Source organism: Equus quagga, unplaced genomic scaffold, assembly GCF_021613505.1.
Source record: "Equus quagga isolate Etosha38 unplaced genomic scaffold, UCLA_HA_Equagga_1.0 85578_RagTag, whole genome shotgun sequence".
NCBI classification, from domain to species: Eukaryota; Metazoa; Chordata; class Mammalia; order Perissodactyla; family Equidae; genus Equus; species Equus quagga.
The window spans coordinates 1-12,040 of record NW_025803531.1 but is presented as its reverse complement, the minus strand read 5'-3'; the positions used below and the strand labels follow the sequence as shown (position 1 = coordinate 12,040).

The 12,040-nt window shown below is 48.4% G+C and overlaps 1 long non-coding RNA gene across 2 annotated transcripts; it reads right to left on the bottom strand.

Moving 5' to 3' along the window:
• Positions 1–74: 74 nt before the first annotated feature.
• Positions 75–12,033, bottom strand: LOC124234534 (uncharacterized). 2 transcript variants are annotated; one of them, XR_006887344.1, is made up of 6 exons: positions 10,436–12,033; positions 10,264–10,325; positions 7,594–7,683; positions 5,170–5,250; positions 3,269–3,413; positions 75–1,985 (listed from the first exon to the last, which is right to left on the bottom strand). It is a non-coding gene; the product is annotated as an uncharacterized LOC124234534 (long non-coding RNA). The 2 variants fall into 2 exon arrangements; XR_006887343.1 differs by having other exon boundaries at positions 10,264–12,033.
• Positions 12,034–12,040: the final 7 nt, after the last annotated feature.

Genomic DNA, 12,040 nt, shown 5'->3' with positions numbered 1-12,040 from the left:
CTTGAGGAAGATTTGCCCTGAGCTAACATCTGTGCCAATCTTCCTCTATTTTATACATGGGATGCCACCACAGCATGGCTGATGAGTGGTGTAGGTCTATACTCGGGATCCGAACCCACGAACCTGGGCTGCTGAAGTGGAGTGCACAGAATTTAACCACTATGCCACAGGGTCGGCCCCTCACACTGTAATTTTAAGAGGTCCCAGGAAGGTGCATTGTTTCCTCAGATTTCAGAAGTTGTCTCTACTTTGCCTCCAGAGTCCAAACAGTCCATTCAAACAGCCAGTTGGACAGGTATGGGGCAGGCCGGGGCTCAGAGCATGGCAGTAACGGAAAGAGTTCTGAACGGAAGTGGGAGATGTGGGGTTTGCCGACCTGAGCGCCAGCTGTTTGGGGACCTTGGGCAAGTCCACTTTCCTTTAGCGTCTCAGCTTCCTGGTTTGTAAAAAGGAAGGATTGGGGCCATGCTGAGGGTTTTGAATTGTGCCCTGAAGGGCCCTCTCAGGGGCAGATGTGGGGGCTCAGTGACGGGGGGATGGAGGAAAGTCTCTCCTCTCCTTCCAACAGAGCAGCTTTTTTCACTGACTTCTTTTATTTGAGATTTGCTTGAGGACAGGCTTGTGGTGCCAAAGAGACGTCTGGAGACCACGGGCGAGACCGTGCCTGGGCTGGAGAAGAGGAAAGGGCTTCCTGTCCTAACCTGCTGCTTGAACTGCTTGTCCCCGCCCCCAGTCACCCGATCGCTGTCCCCTCTCCCTCTGCCATCGCTAAGATTTCAGTCAATCTGAGCACATTCCCTCACTGTCGGAGCGGCATTCAGAAGTGCTACCTGAATCGTCCCGAGGCTGATGCTGCGAGGCCGGGTGCTGGGCAAAACCAGGAGGGCCCCTGCCCTCCAGATAGGAGCCGGGAGCAGGGAGGGGCTGGCTTGCTGTCTGCAGCACTGAGTTTGGCTGATGGTGGTCAGCGGCCAGGAAGGTCGGACTCCTGGATGGCAGTGATATGGCCCAGGCAGGTCTGCTGTCCTGTCCCCCACTGACCCCCACAAACGCTTGGTAGCCTCCCGTTCAGTCTGGACTAAAGCCTTCAGTTCGGTCAACCTCCGTGTTGGTTAAGTTGAGGAAGTCATTGTTTCCACTGCGCCCCAAATTCGCGTTCCTCACCCAGGTGTTCACTCGGGTTTCCTGTCACGTCATTTGTCGGTCGTTGACTGAGCATCACGCGCACAGACAGTCCTTACGTGCTGGGAGCTCTTGGGATGAGGAAAGCGCCATAATGTGGTTCTTTTTGTCAAAGACTTTGCTGTGCTTCTCGAAGAAAGAGTCTTGCACGTTTCCTTCCTACTTCATGAGTGCTGCCTTGCCTATGTGGTATCTGCACAGAGTGGGCCCTTACGGATGTTGTAAATGACTGGGGGGTGCTTGCCCGGGTAGGTCTTTGTCCCATTTTGCCCCTTGTCACTGTCCCTAAGAGACAAGTAGCATTCAAGTGCCAGATAATACTTCTACTGTCCCCCTGGAGACATCCTCCCTCCCTGGAATTGACCGCTCAACCAATGGCTAGCACCAGTTCTCTGGCGCTGTCTTCCCGTCAAAGTGACACTGCAAATTCGTTGTCTCTAGGTCACCATGGCATTTTATAGGCAAGAATCCTGCAGGTGACTGCAAGGTCTTGAGTGATATCATCTGAATACCTCATCTTCTGGGCAAAGTTTTCGATAGTAAAGGTTCATGGTGGGGATGCAGCATCACATCGGAAAAACGATGAAGAGGGGAAACAGGCCAGACAAGACAAAGGTACGAGATGGACAGAGGTCCGCGCTATTTGGCAAGTGTAAGTTCAGTGCAGGGACCGGTTCACTGATATCTTACTGAGAACACCAGGAACTCACCCTTGCTTGTTGTGGACACCATACTCAGCTCAGAAATCCTAGCAGGAGAGAGGAGAACTGGGTGAAAATGTCCTTGAGATTTCTTTGCAGGTCCTGGAAAGTAAATATATATTTTAGAGACAGTTAGGAAAGGCAAAATGCCTTTTATTGGCATTGAAAGTTTCTCATAAAAAATATTCAGATACTAATTTTAAAAATTGACAATAAATGTGAATAGATGTGAAAGCAGTGGCCATACACCCTGCCAAGTGAATTTGCAGAGCATGCTCTCCCAGGACATGTATTTATACACTCACTACAAGTGTATGCAAATAGGAAGTAAAATGGATGAGAGATTCCTGAAAAAACATGTCCTTCGAAGTAGAATGGACAGGCAGATCATGCCGTAGCCACGCAGTGGAATCCAGCACAGCTGCAGGCGACAATATGGGCGAATCTTTGGTCAAGAATGTTGAATGAACAAAGCAAATTGTGGAAGAGTAATATCATGCCAGTCTATTTATGTGAGTTCAAAAATACACAAAACTAATTGACAAATTGGTTAGGGGTACAAATGTATATGGCAAAATTGTAAAAATATGGAAGAGACTGACCACCATGTTCAGCTAACGAGAGCCTCTGAGAGGAAGGGAAGGGAAGGGAAGGGGATGTGGTTTGGGATGGACCATGGGCCTTCAAAGTTCTTGGCGAAGTTCTCATTCTTTTTTTTTTTTGAGGAAGATTAGCCCTGAGCTAACATCTGTGCCCATCTTCCTCTACTTTATATGTGGGACGCCTACCACAGCATGGTGTGCCAAGCAGTGCCATGTCCACACCCAGGATCCGAACCAGCGAACCCCAGGCCACCAAAGCGGGATGTGCAAACATAACTGCTGCGCCACCGGGCCAGCCCCAAAGTTCTCGTTCTTAAACTGGGTGGGAGTGATAACTAGGTGTGCACTGTTAATATATCCACATGTATTATATAAAATTCTATTGTATCTACTCACTATTTAACAAACACAAAATAAAAAGGGACAAGATAAATTATTTAAAAACCTCTAATACTTTTTCCCCACACCTCAAGGGGTCACCCTGCACACTGCCAGGGCATATGGACATCCAACTTTGGAGGCCAATTTTATTATATTATAACATAATAATGTTGTATCACAATTCTATATTGTTACTATAACACATACAACTTATTATATATAATCATAATTGTATATCATATATAATGTAATAGTCTACTTTTATAATGTATTGTTATAGTCTTTTTGCTGCAAAGATGAGGTTTTTGTCCTTAAACAATAGCTTTTGTAGACTGAGAGCAGAGGAGGACGGGAGGTCCAGCTCGCCGTTGGTGTGGCCTGAGAACCGTTGTCGTCACTCACCCAGTGAGGTGTTGCCCAGGATGAGAGGGGCGTCGGGGTGTTTCACTTTCAGCTCCAGGAGATCCTTGAGGGTCCCGGGGGAGATCCAGGTAACCCTCTCTCCATGAAAGGTCAGCGTTCGCTTTTCTGGGTTCTCCGCCATTCTCTAAGGGCAAATGACAACTGTGTGTGTCCGTGTGCACACCTGTCTTCCTGGGCTATTAAGAGCCCAGGTGAAGGTATGTTCCTCTAGAGAAATTTCAGGGCTCCTGGGGTCCACTTGACCTAACAGATACTCACTACACCCATTGGCTATGCCTGGATTCCATAATTAGATGTTTACTCCGTTAGCTTAAGACTGGTTAACGTGTAGCTCTTTGGAGACAAATGACAATATAAGCTGGCACCTGTCACTGACCCTTCAGTATGGAACAATTTAACATAATTTAGTATCATGGCTTTAAAAATCATAATTAGAAGCCAGCCTGGTGGCATAGTGCTTAAGTTCGCACACTCTGCTTTGGCGGCCCAGAGTTTGCAGCTTCGGATCCCAGGCGTGGACCTAGCCCCACTCATCAGGTCGTGCTGTGGTGGCATCCCACATAAAATAGAGGAAGATTGGCACAGATGTTAGCTCAGGGCCAATCTTCCTCACACATAATTCATAATTATATTAATGGTTCTAAATTAATATCTTCAGCCTGGACTTTTCCTCTGAAATCGGAATTCATATATCTGAATGAGGACTCAACGTCTCCTCTTAGCTGTGTAATAGGCATCTCAAATTTAACATGTCCCAAGCCGAGCTCCTCATATCCCATCCTCTTCCAAGCCCCGGAAAAGGACCCCCAGAAGGAAAAACGCCCTCCTCCTCTGGGGTCTTCCTGGACCTGGGATCCCTGCTCCTTCCCTCGCCCCTCCCAAGGCTGTTCCCATCCCAGCAGCCAGAACACCCCAGATCCCACTGCAACGTTAATAGGAGCATATTCCTCCTCTGACCAGCCTCTCTGATAGCTGTCATCTCACGCGGAATGAAAGCCCTAAGTCCAGCAGGGTCCCCGCCCCCCGCGGCTTTCTGACCTCTAGGACCTCCGGCTCTCCCACCCTTCGCACCTCTGCCCTTGCTGGGCCCACTGCCTGGATTGCTCTTCCTCCACGGATCTCTGTGGCCAGCCCCTCACCTCCTTCAGGACTTTCCTCAAATGTTACCTTCTCAGAGAAGTCTTTTCTGGCTGGAATATTTCAAGTTGCAACTCCCAGCATCCTATCTCCCGTCTCTGTTTTATTTTTTCTCCTTCTCACTTGCTAACACACTGTATATCTCTTGTCTATCATCTTGCTTATCGTCTGTCTCTCCCAGCAGGTTACAAACTCCTCGAGGGCAGGTCTTTTTGTTAGTTTTGTTCCCTGCTGCACATTCAGTACCTAGAACAGTGCCTGGCACAGTGCTGAATGAATAAATATTTGTTGAATGAATAAACGAACACATCTGAACCCCTTCAGAAGTAGGTATTTTACAGAATGGGCTCCCTGGATGCCCCAGAGGAAAGACAGAGATGCCGATAGAGGGAAGAGTGAGGGATGGGGGGCCTGGAAGTGCTGCTTGGGGTCAACGTACTAGAGCAGCTGGAAAGACCAACGCAGAAGCTGAGCAAGGCTGCCTCGCTGGGGACAGTCAGCAGGGACGCAGTGTAGAGGACAGTGACGGGAGGAACGATGATATCGTTTGAAAAATAGCCTGAGCTGAGGCCCGCGCGTGCGGCCTGAGCCAGGCCGGGGAGCCGGGCAGGGACGGGCAGCTGGAGCTGATCGAACATGTCCACAGTTCGACAATTTCACAGGAAGGAGAGGGTTGTTTTAGAAAACTGGGTTAACAACCAGTGACATTCAAACAGGCACATAAAACACCCGACTCATCTTACCAAGAGTTCTGGGGGAAATATGAGCTCCTGGGTAGGCTCCAAGGGCTGGAACTCGTCTTTCGCAAACAACTCTGTGCAAATCTTTTGTAAAGGCAGAAGAAGATGGGTGTGTCAGCCCAGTTCGACTGGAAACGGCGTCGCAATTCTTTAATTAGGCAAAATGAACACAGTACTAACCCTCCTACTCTCCTTGTGCAGGGAAACAATTCAAACCAAATTGTTCTAAATAGGACTTTTTTGTTAGAGAAATATGGATTTGCCGCTAATATGACACTAAAAAAAAGGATATTCTGTGAAATATTTCAAACATTATCTTGTGAAACACCAAGACAGTTTATGAAAAACTACCAGAGGTCAAACAAGCTTGGGAAATCCTCTCCACTGTACCCCAGCTACCATCCTCTCATCTGTCAAGTCAAGATTCAAAATGCTAAAAGCTCTGATAAGTCCTGTAGTTTAGGTAAAAATGACTAAACATACATGCTCATGTGTAAACACACACGTGCCCCACTAATTGAACAATAGTTAGCATTTATTAAGGATAAGTGGAGTGTGAGGTGAGCTTACCTTCCAAATGCCTTTATGTGCATTAATAATGTATTTAATCCTCATAACAATTGTACAAAGAAAGTAAATTATCATCTCCATTTACAGACTGGGAGACTCAAGCGCCATGAGAAGTTACCCCGGCTGCTCCTGCCTGAATCACAGCTGTTTTAGCTTTCAAGACGCTTATTCCCAGAACGCATCCCTGCAGAGATCCGTTGGGAGAGAACTGTGGGATGCAGGACCAGGCCTGCGACAGGGAGCAGAGCCTGGTGGCTGTCGGGGCAGACAGATCGGTTCATTCTCAGCTCTGCCCTGACTCTGCCCTTTCCTGGGGGAAGGACTCAAGCTTTCTGGAGGTTAACAGGAAATAATGCCCATTTTGAAGGGTAATTGTGACAATTAGGTGAAATGGCCTGACATTTGCCCACCCCCTCTGTCTATTGTCCCAGGTTCCAGAAGGAAAACTTGCAATTGTTCCTGTAAAGGTTCTCAGCAGGACCCCAGATTGAGCATCACAGGCCAACACCCGAATGATTAAATTCTGTGTTAGCTGGAATTAGAAGTGTAGGCGGTACCTGCAAACAATAATGTGGTGTTTCTCTAAAACCTAGAAATGAGATTCTGTCTGAGAATTAAAATGTGAAACAAACATAATGAGTCAGAGAGGAAGAATTAAAAGTTCCCCTGAACAGGTGGTGGGCCCAGACTTAGCAGTTACCCAGTGCAAGGTGTTGACATAGCTGAAAGAGAAAGGGGAGTCTGGGGGCAGACACCTGCCAGCCAGCAGGTCCTCCCTGGTCAGGGAGTGGAGGCTTCTGTGATGCGACCCTCAAGATGACCCGGCTGCTCTGCATCCACACTCACCATCAACCTTCTCATTCTATTGTGGCCTCCATGTGTGGTTTCTTATGGGGAAAGGACATGAGGCTCAGGGATAGTAAGATCCACTTTATAATTGTGTTTCTCTTTATAAATGAATATCGGGGCACATTCCAGTTTAAATATCATGTTCTTCTGGGTTTGGTTAAAGTAATTCAGGTGGTCCCCAGAGCACAGTCATTGCCATGATGAATTCCTGAGGCCACAAAACCCAGAAGCAGACTTTAGCATGTGTTCATCCCTCTAAGGTGCTCATCCTCTCTGGAATGGCCGGGGTGGGGGTCGGCGGGGCACAGCCCACTTTCCTTGGCAACACCCTTCTGTTCTGTTGCACGCCATCTTCAAACCAAAATAAGGTGACAGTGGGAGGCTGAGAACAGAACGAGGTAGGCCTGAGGGAGAGAGCCAGATCCAGGAGGGAGACGCTGGCTGTTCCCTCGGAGGCCAGCCCTGTTCCCTCGGATCTCCTGGTCCACAGGGAGCCGACTCTGTTCTGTCCTGTCTTCCCGCTTCTCTAAGTGATTCCTTTAAGAACTTGGCAGTGGGTCTTTTTTGGAAACAAGCCCCTCTGAGAGAGCAAAGCCAGGCACTGCAATGTTTCAGGCTGGACTCCCAGCGGTGGGGCCGTGAACTCGCCACGTGCTTTGGGCTGGCTCTCAGCCTTCCTGAGGCTGCAGTGCCCTCTCTCTACGATGGAGACACAGTGACAGGGTGGGGCCAGGCACAGGAACCCGTTTCCTCCGAGCACGGGACTCGTCCTAGCTGGGGAGGTCTTTTGTCTCCTGCCTGAGCGGATTTTGTTCTGTTGTTCGGCCTGGGCTTCAGCGGGGCTGTACCTCGCCCCTTTCCCAGCTCCCGTGGGAAGTGCTGGTTCCTGCAGGCAGCCTGGACCCTGTCAGCAAAGCAGAGAAGGGGCCCCCAAACCCAGCAGCACAGTGTGGGCGCCGGGTGGCTCGGAGCCACACGCTCAGGGAGAGGACAGAACCCAGGACTCACGTCACTTTCCCCGCCAAGCGAGGAAGCGGCATTTTCTCCCTGGTCCAAGCAGCATTTTCCTCTTCCTTTCTGCTGACAGCCACTTGACTCCTAGGGAGGGGAAATGTTTTGAGATGAAACACTTTTAAATAGGTGGCTGGGTGTGTGCTTGAAAGGTTGGCAACTTAAAAGAGACTCCAGACGGTTTTAGTCACTTTTGCTGGTTTCTGTTGGAACAGAGATAATCAGAGGTCTTTCTTCTTTTGCTTTATTTTTTCAAAAACAAAATTATACATATAGAATATATAAAATGATATAAAATATATACAAAAATATAAAGTATAATATAACATATAATTTAAGACAATAGCATAGAATGTAGAGAAGCATAAAAGACAAACTGTCATGACCCTGGGCCACTGATAATATTTGGACATAATATATATTTGTACTATGCTTATAGTGCAATATAGTTTTATTTTGCCTTTTTGTCTATTTGCTTTTGTTTTGTTCATTTATCTGCCTATTTTTAATTTATATTGTGAGTCTTTTTCCACATCATTAAAATCTCTTTAAAATATAACTTTGCTGATTGCGTAAAGTCCATCTTCCGGTTATTTCAGAACATATTTGTAAAACTTGCTATTGACATATTCTTAGGTTTTCCCCTACACTTTATAACTATAAATAACATTATAATGAACATTTCCGTTCACTATGTGTACGGTTTTGTGGACCTCGCCGAAGTTTTTCTTAGGTGAATTCCTAGCGGTAGAATTAACTGAGAAGATACTTCTTAGGGGAATGACAGTTTATCCATTCTCTAGCATATGTGACATCCACAACACTGAATGCTATCAGTCATATAAGGACCTTAAAAAAAGAAAGAGAAAAAGAAAAGAAAAAGGAAAATTGAGAGAAAAAAAAGAAAATCTTTTTGGGAACGAGATGTCCCCGACCTTTGGGATCTGCTCGCGGTTGACGGGGACTGACCGGACAATCAGGATTTTAAAGCAGGCGTCAGTTGCCAGCTTTTTCATTTCTCGATTCCTCCACACTTACCTCTTGTATCTTGTTCCTCAAGTTATTTCGCCTAATAAAATACTTTCTTCCAGACACCCCACTTCTCTGTCTCTGCCCAGATCTTAATTCTGTCCGAGAAGCAAAACCGGCTGGGACCAGCAAGCAGCGCTTGCTCCCTTCCTGGAAGGTCTGAGAGCTTCCAGGATGGGCCCTGAGTCAGTGACAACAGAAAAGAGCAAGTCTTCTCTGGGCCTGGTGGATATGAGCCTTGGGGGTTCCCACCGGGCTAGCTCCTTGACCAGTAAGGAACTGGGGACTGCTGGCTGGAAGCTGGGTCTCCCACCACACTTTTGCCTTTATCCCCAGAGTCTGTGCCTAGAAAGCTGGTGACATCCACATTCCAGATGGAGAGAGGATTCCTTTGACTTCCTTTATTTATATTTCACAAGTGCTTTTCCATTTACCCCAGCAATTTCATGGGTTTATCAGCTGAATGTTTTGTTTCTCAGCTCGGTACCTTTGGCTCCCCCGTGTGGCATTTGGCTCCCCCGTGTGGCAGCGGGAGTCTGGGACACGCCTGCACCGGCCTGGCTCTGGGGAGCAGGACACTCCTGCTGGTCCATTTCCGGGTCTACCTCCACTATTTGTGGAGCTGGGGCAAGAGTACAGATGGAGCCCCTCTGCTGCCCTTCTCTTCCCCCCCGGCTCTCTTTTGGGCTGAGAGGGGTCTCAAACACCATGTGAGCACCCCAGCCTGCATGTCTCAGCTCTTCCGTTACCTCCAAAACAGCCAGTCGTTGTGCACCCTTTGACCTAGGGGTGGACACACTGTCTGTTACGATCCGCCCTAGGAAGATGGGCTCGGGAAGACCATACCTGGAGCGCTGTCTAGAAAAGAGATGAGGGCTCCAGGTGAACAAGTCACCTTGGCCCCATGGCCTTCTGAGAAAGGCTGGAGGAGGACTTGTGAGGGGCCCTCTAAAGTGTGGGGCTCCCCTTGCTTGGGTCTGAGGGTGGTACTGCCCACATCCGTCCTGCCCTCAGATGAGCATGTGTGGTCTCCTGTGAAGGACTCTTCATGGCGTCAACAGCATCCTCAACAACAGTAGGAACTGTTGAGTTCTTATTAAGTGCCAAGCAAGACTTTGCTACATGCTTTGCCCATGACTTCTCGTTTGCTCTTCACAGCAGCCCAGTGAGGTCTCCCCTCCTGTAGAGGAAACTCCCTGTGCTCTTATATCTGGGGTGAATTTTGGATGCCACTCTGCGTGTTCTTCCTTTGTATCAGCTCACACTTTCCCAACTGGTCTGGATTCTTGGAACAAACCTTGCTTCCCCAAAGCAAACTCTACCCTTTACTGTCTCCTTGGGTTTGCTGGAGCCCTAGTACCTGTCCTGTCCTGAAGCCTCGCTCAGTGAGTCATGGAAGACATCTGGGTGGCTGGTTAGATCCCCTGACTTCCCTGTGTGGTGGGACATCAGGGTGTCATGTTCACCCCCTTCTCAATGAACAGCTCAAACTCCCGTGAGTCAGTTGGAGCTAACTCCCTTGGTCTCCCTTATAGTCTGTTTAGATGGCCTAAAACACTCAACTCCTGTATTCCCAGCCTTGACCTGCTGTCACCGTCATTCTTGCTCTTTAGGGTGTCTCCACAATCACCTACTCACCACACAGAAGGTCCTTCCACTCTCGAGAATTGGCCGATACCCAGTGCAGCGGCAAAGGTTGCCTAACCGGAGAAGAAGGATGGGTATCAGTGGGCTGTATTTCTACTGGTTTCTCTGGGAAGTTAAAACAGACGCAGGTGGTTTTGTCTTTTTTTTGAGAGTATTTAAATACCTGCCAGACCGTTCAGTGCTTTTTTCCTCTTCTTAGACTATTATCCTTCCTACCACCTCAACTCCAGTTTTATTCTGTCCTAAAGAAGATGACGGTCCATCTGGTGAGCTCACTTGCATCCATCGATTAATTTATTCATTCATTCAACACATGTCTATTGACGGCACCTATATTTCAGACAGCGTGTAAGATACAGGGATCCTAAGACAGGAAACTCTAGGCCATTTCTCAGACACCAGAGGAGCGAAGGATCTGCCTTGGACTACTTGTTAGAAGTGCTCCTCAGTGGCTTTTGGGTCACTGCGTCAGAATTTCCTGGGGGTATTTGTTTAAAATGCAGATCGCTGGCCCTTCTCCAATTCTCCTGCATCAAAACCTCCAGGGGTGGGCCCAGGAATCTTTGTTTAAGAAGTGTGCAGGTAATCCCACTGCAGGGCAGTTTGAGAAGCTCAGGTTTCCAAGGACGAAGGTGTGGGGGTGGGGTGGAGCAGGCTCTGTGTGGAGTAGAGTTCGTCCAAGGAGGCCTCACAAGGAAGCCAGGGCTTGAAGGATGAGCAAGCAATGGGTGAGCCTGGGCTTGAAGGATGAGCAAGCACTGGGTGGGTGGAAAGCAGGGGAGAGCGTTCGGGGTTCACAGAGCAGCACAAGCAAGGCGCAGATGTGGAACAGTGCAGAGGAATCGCGGGTCGAGAGGAGACTGGCCAGCAGGACGTCTGTTGGACTTCCCTGACTGCCTCGTGAAGTAGGGGAGGCTTGGCCACACTCGAGGGGCGAGGAGCTGTTGGAGGACCTCACAGAGTGGAAGGCCCTAAGGAGGGGAAGATTTCGATGACTTGATCTGATTTTCTGTAATGGAGAGGAGTGGAGGAAATCCACCAGCAACTGGCAGATTCAGAGAGTGTGTCTGTGCTCAGCCTCCAGTCCTCAGTCTAAGAATCTGTGTATCCAACAGGTGACTGGTTTAGGGATTGTTGACGCCTGAAAATGATGTCTATTGATCCTGCAAAGGGGATATGTCTGTGAACTCCCTGTTAGTAACTTAAATCAAGAGAACTGAAGAAGGACCAGGGGTCTGCATTTAAACAAATACCCTGTTAAGTTACTAAAGACCCCACGCGGTAGTAACCCATTGCAAATTTTAAAGGATCCTTTCAATATGTGGAGGGCTCTGTTATAGGTTAAACCGTGTCCCCCCAAAAGACTTGTTGAGGTCCTAACCTGTGTCTCCTGTGAATGTGACCTCATTTGGAAATAGGGTCTTTGCAGATGTACTCAAGTTAAACTGAGGTCATACTGCATTGGGTGCGCCCTAATCCGGTGACTGGAGTCCTTAGAAGAGGAGGGAAATTTGGACTCAGACACACAGAGGGGAGGCCGTGAGAAGATGGAGGCAGAGATGGGAGTGATGAATCTACGAGTCAAGGAATGCCAGGAGAGTTGTCAACCCCCAGGACTCGAAAGAGGCAAGGGAGACTCCTCCTCCAGAGCCTTCTGCAGGAGCACGGCCCTGCTGACACCTTGATTTCAGACTTGTCGCCTCCAGAACCGTGAAAGAAGAAATTCCTGTTGTTTTAACCCACCCAGTTTGTGGTGCTTTGTTACAAC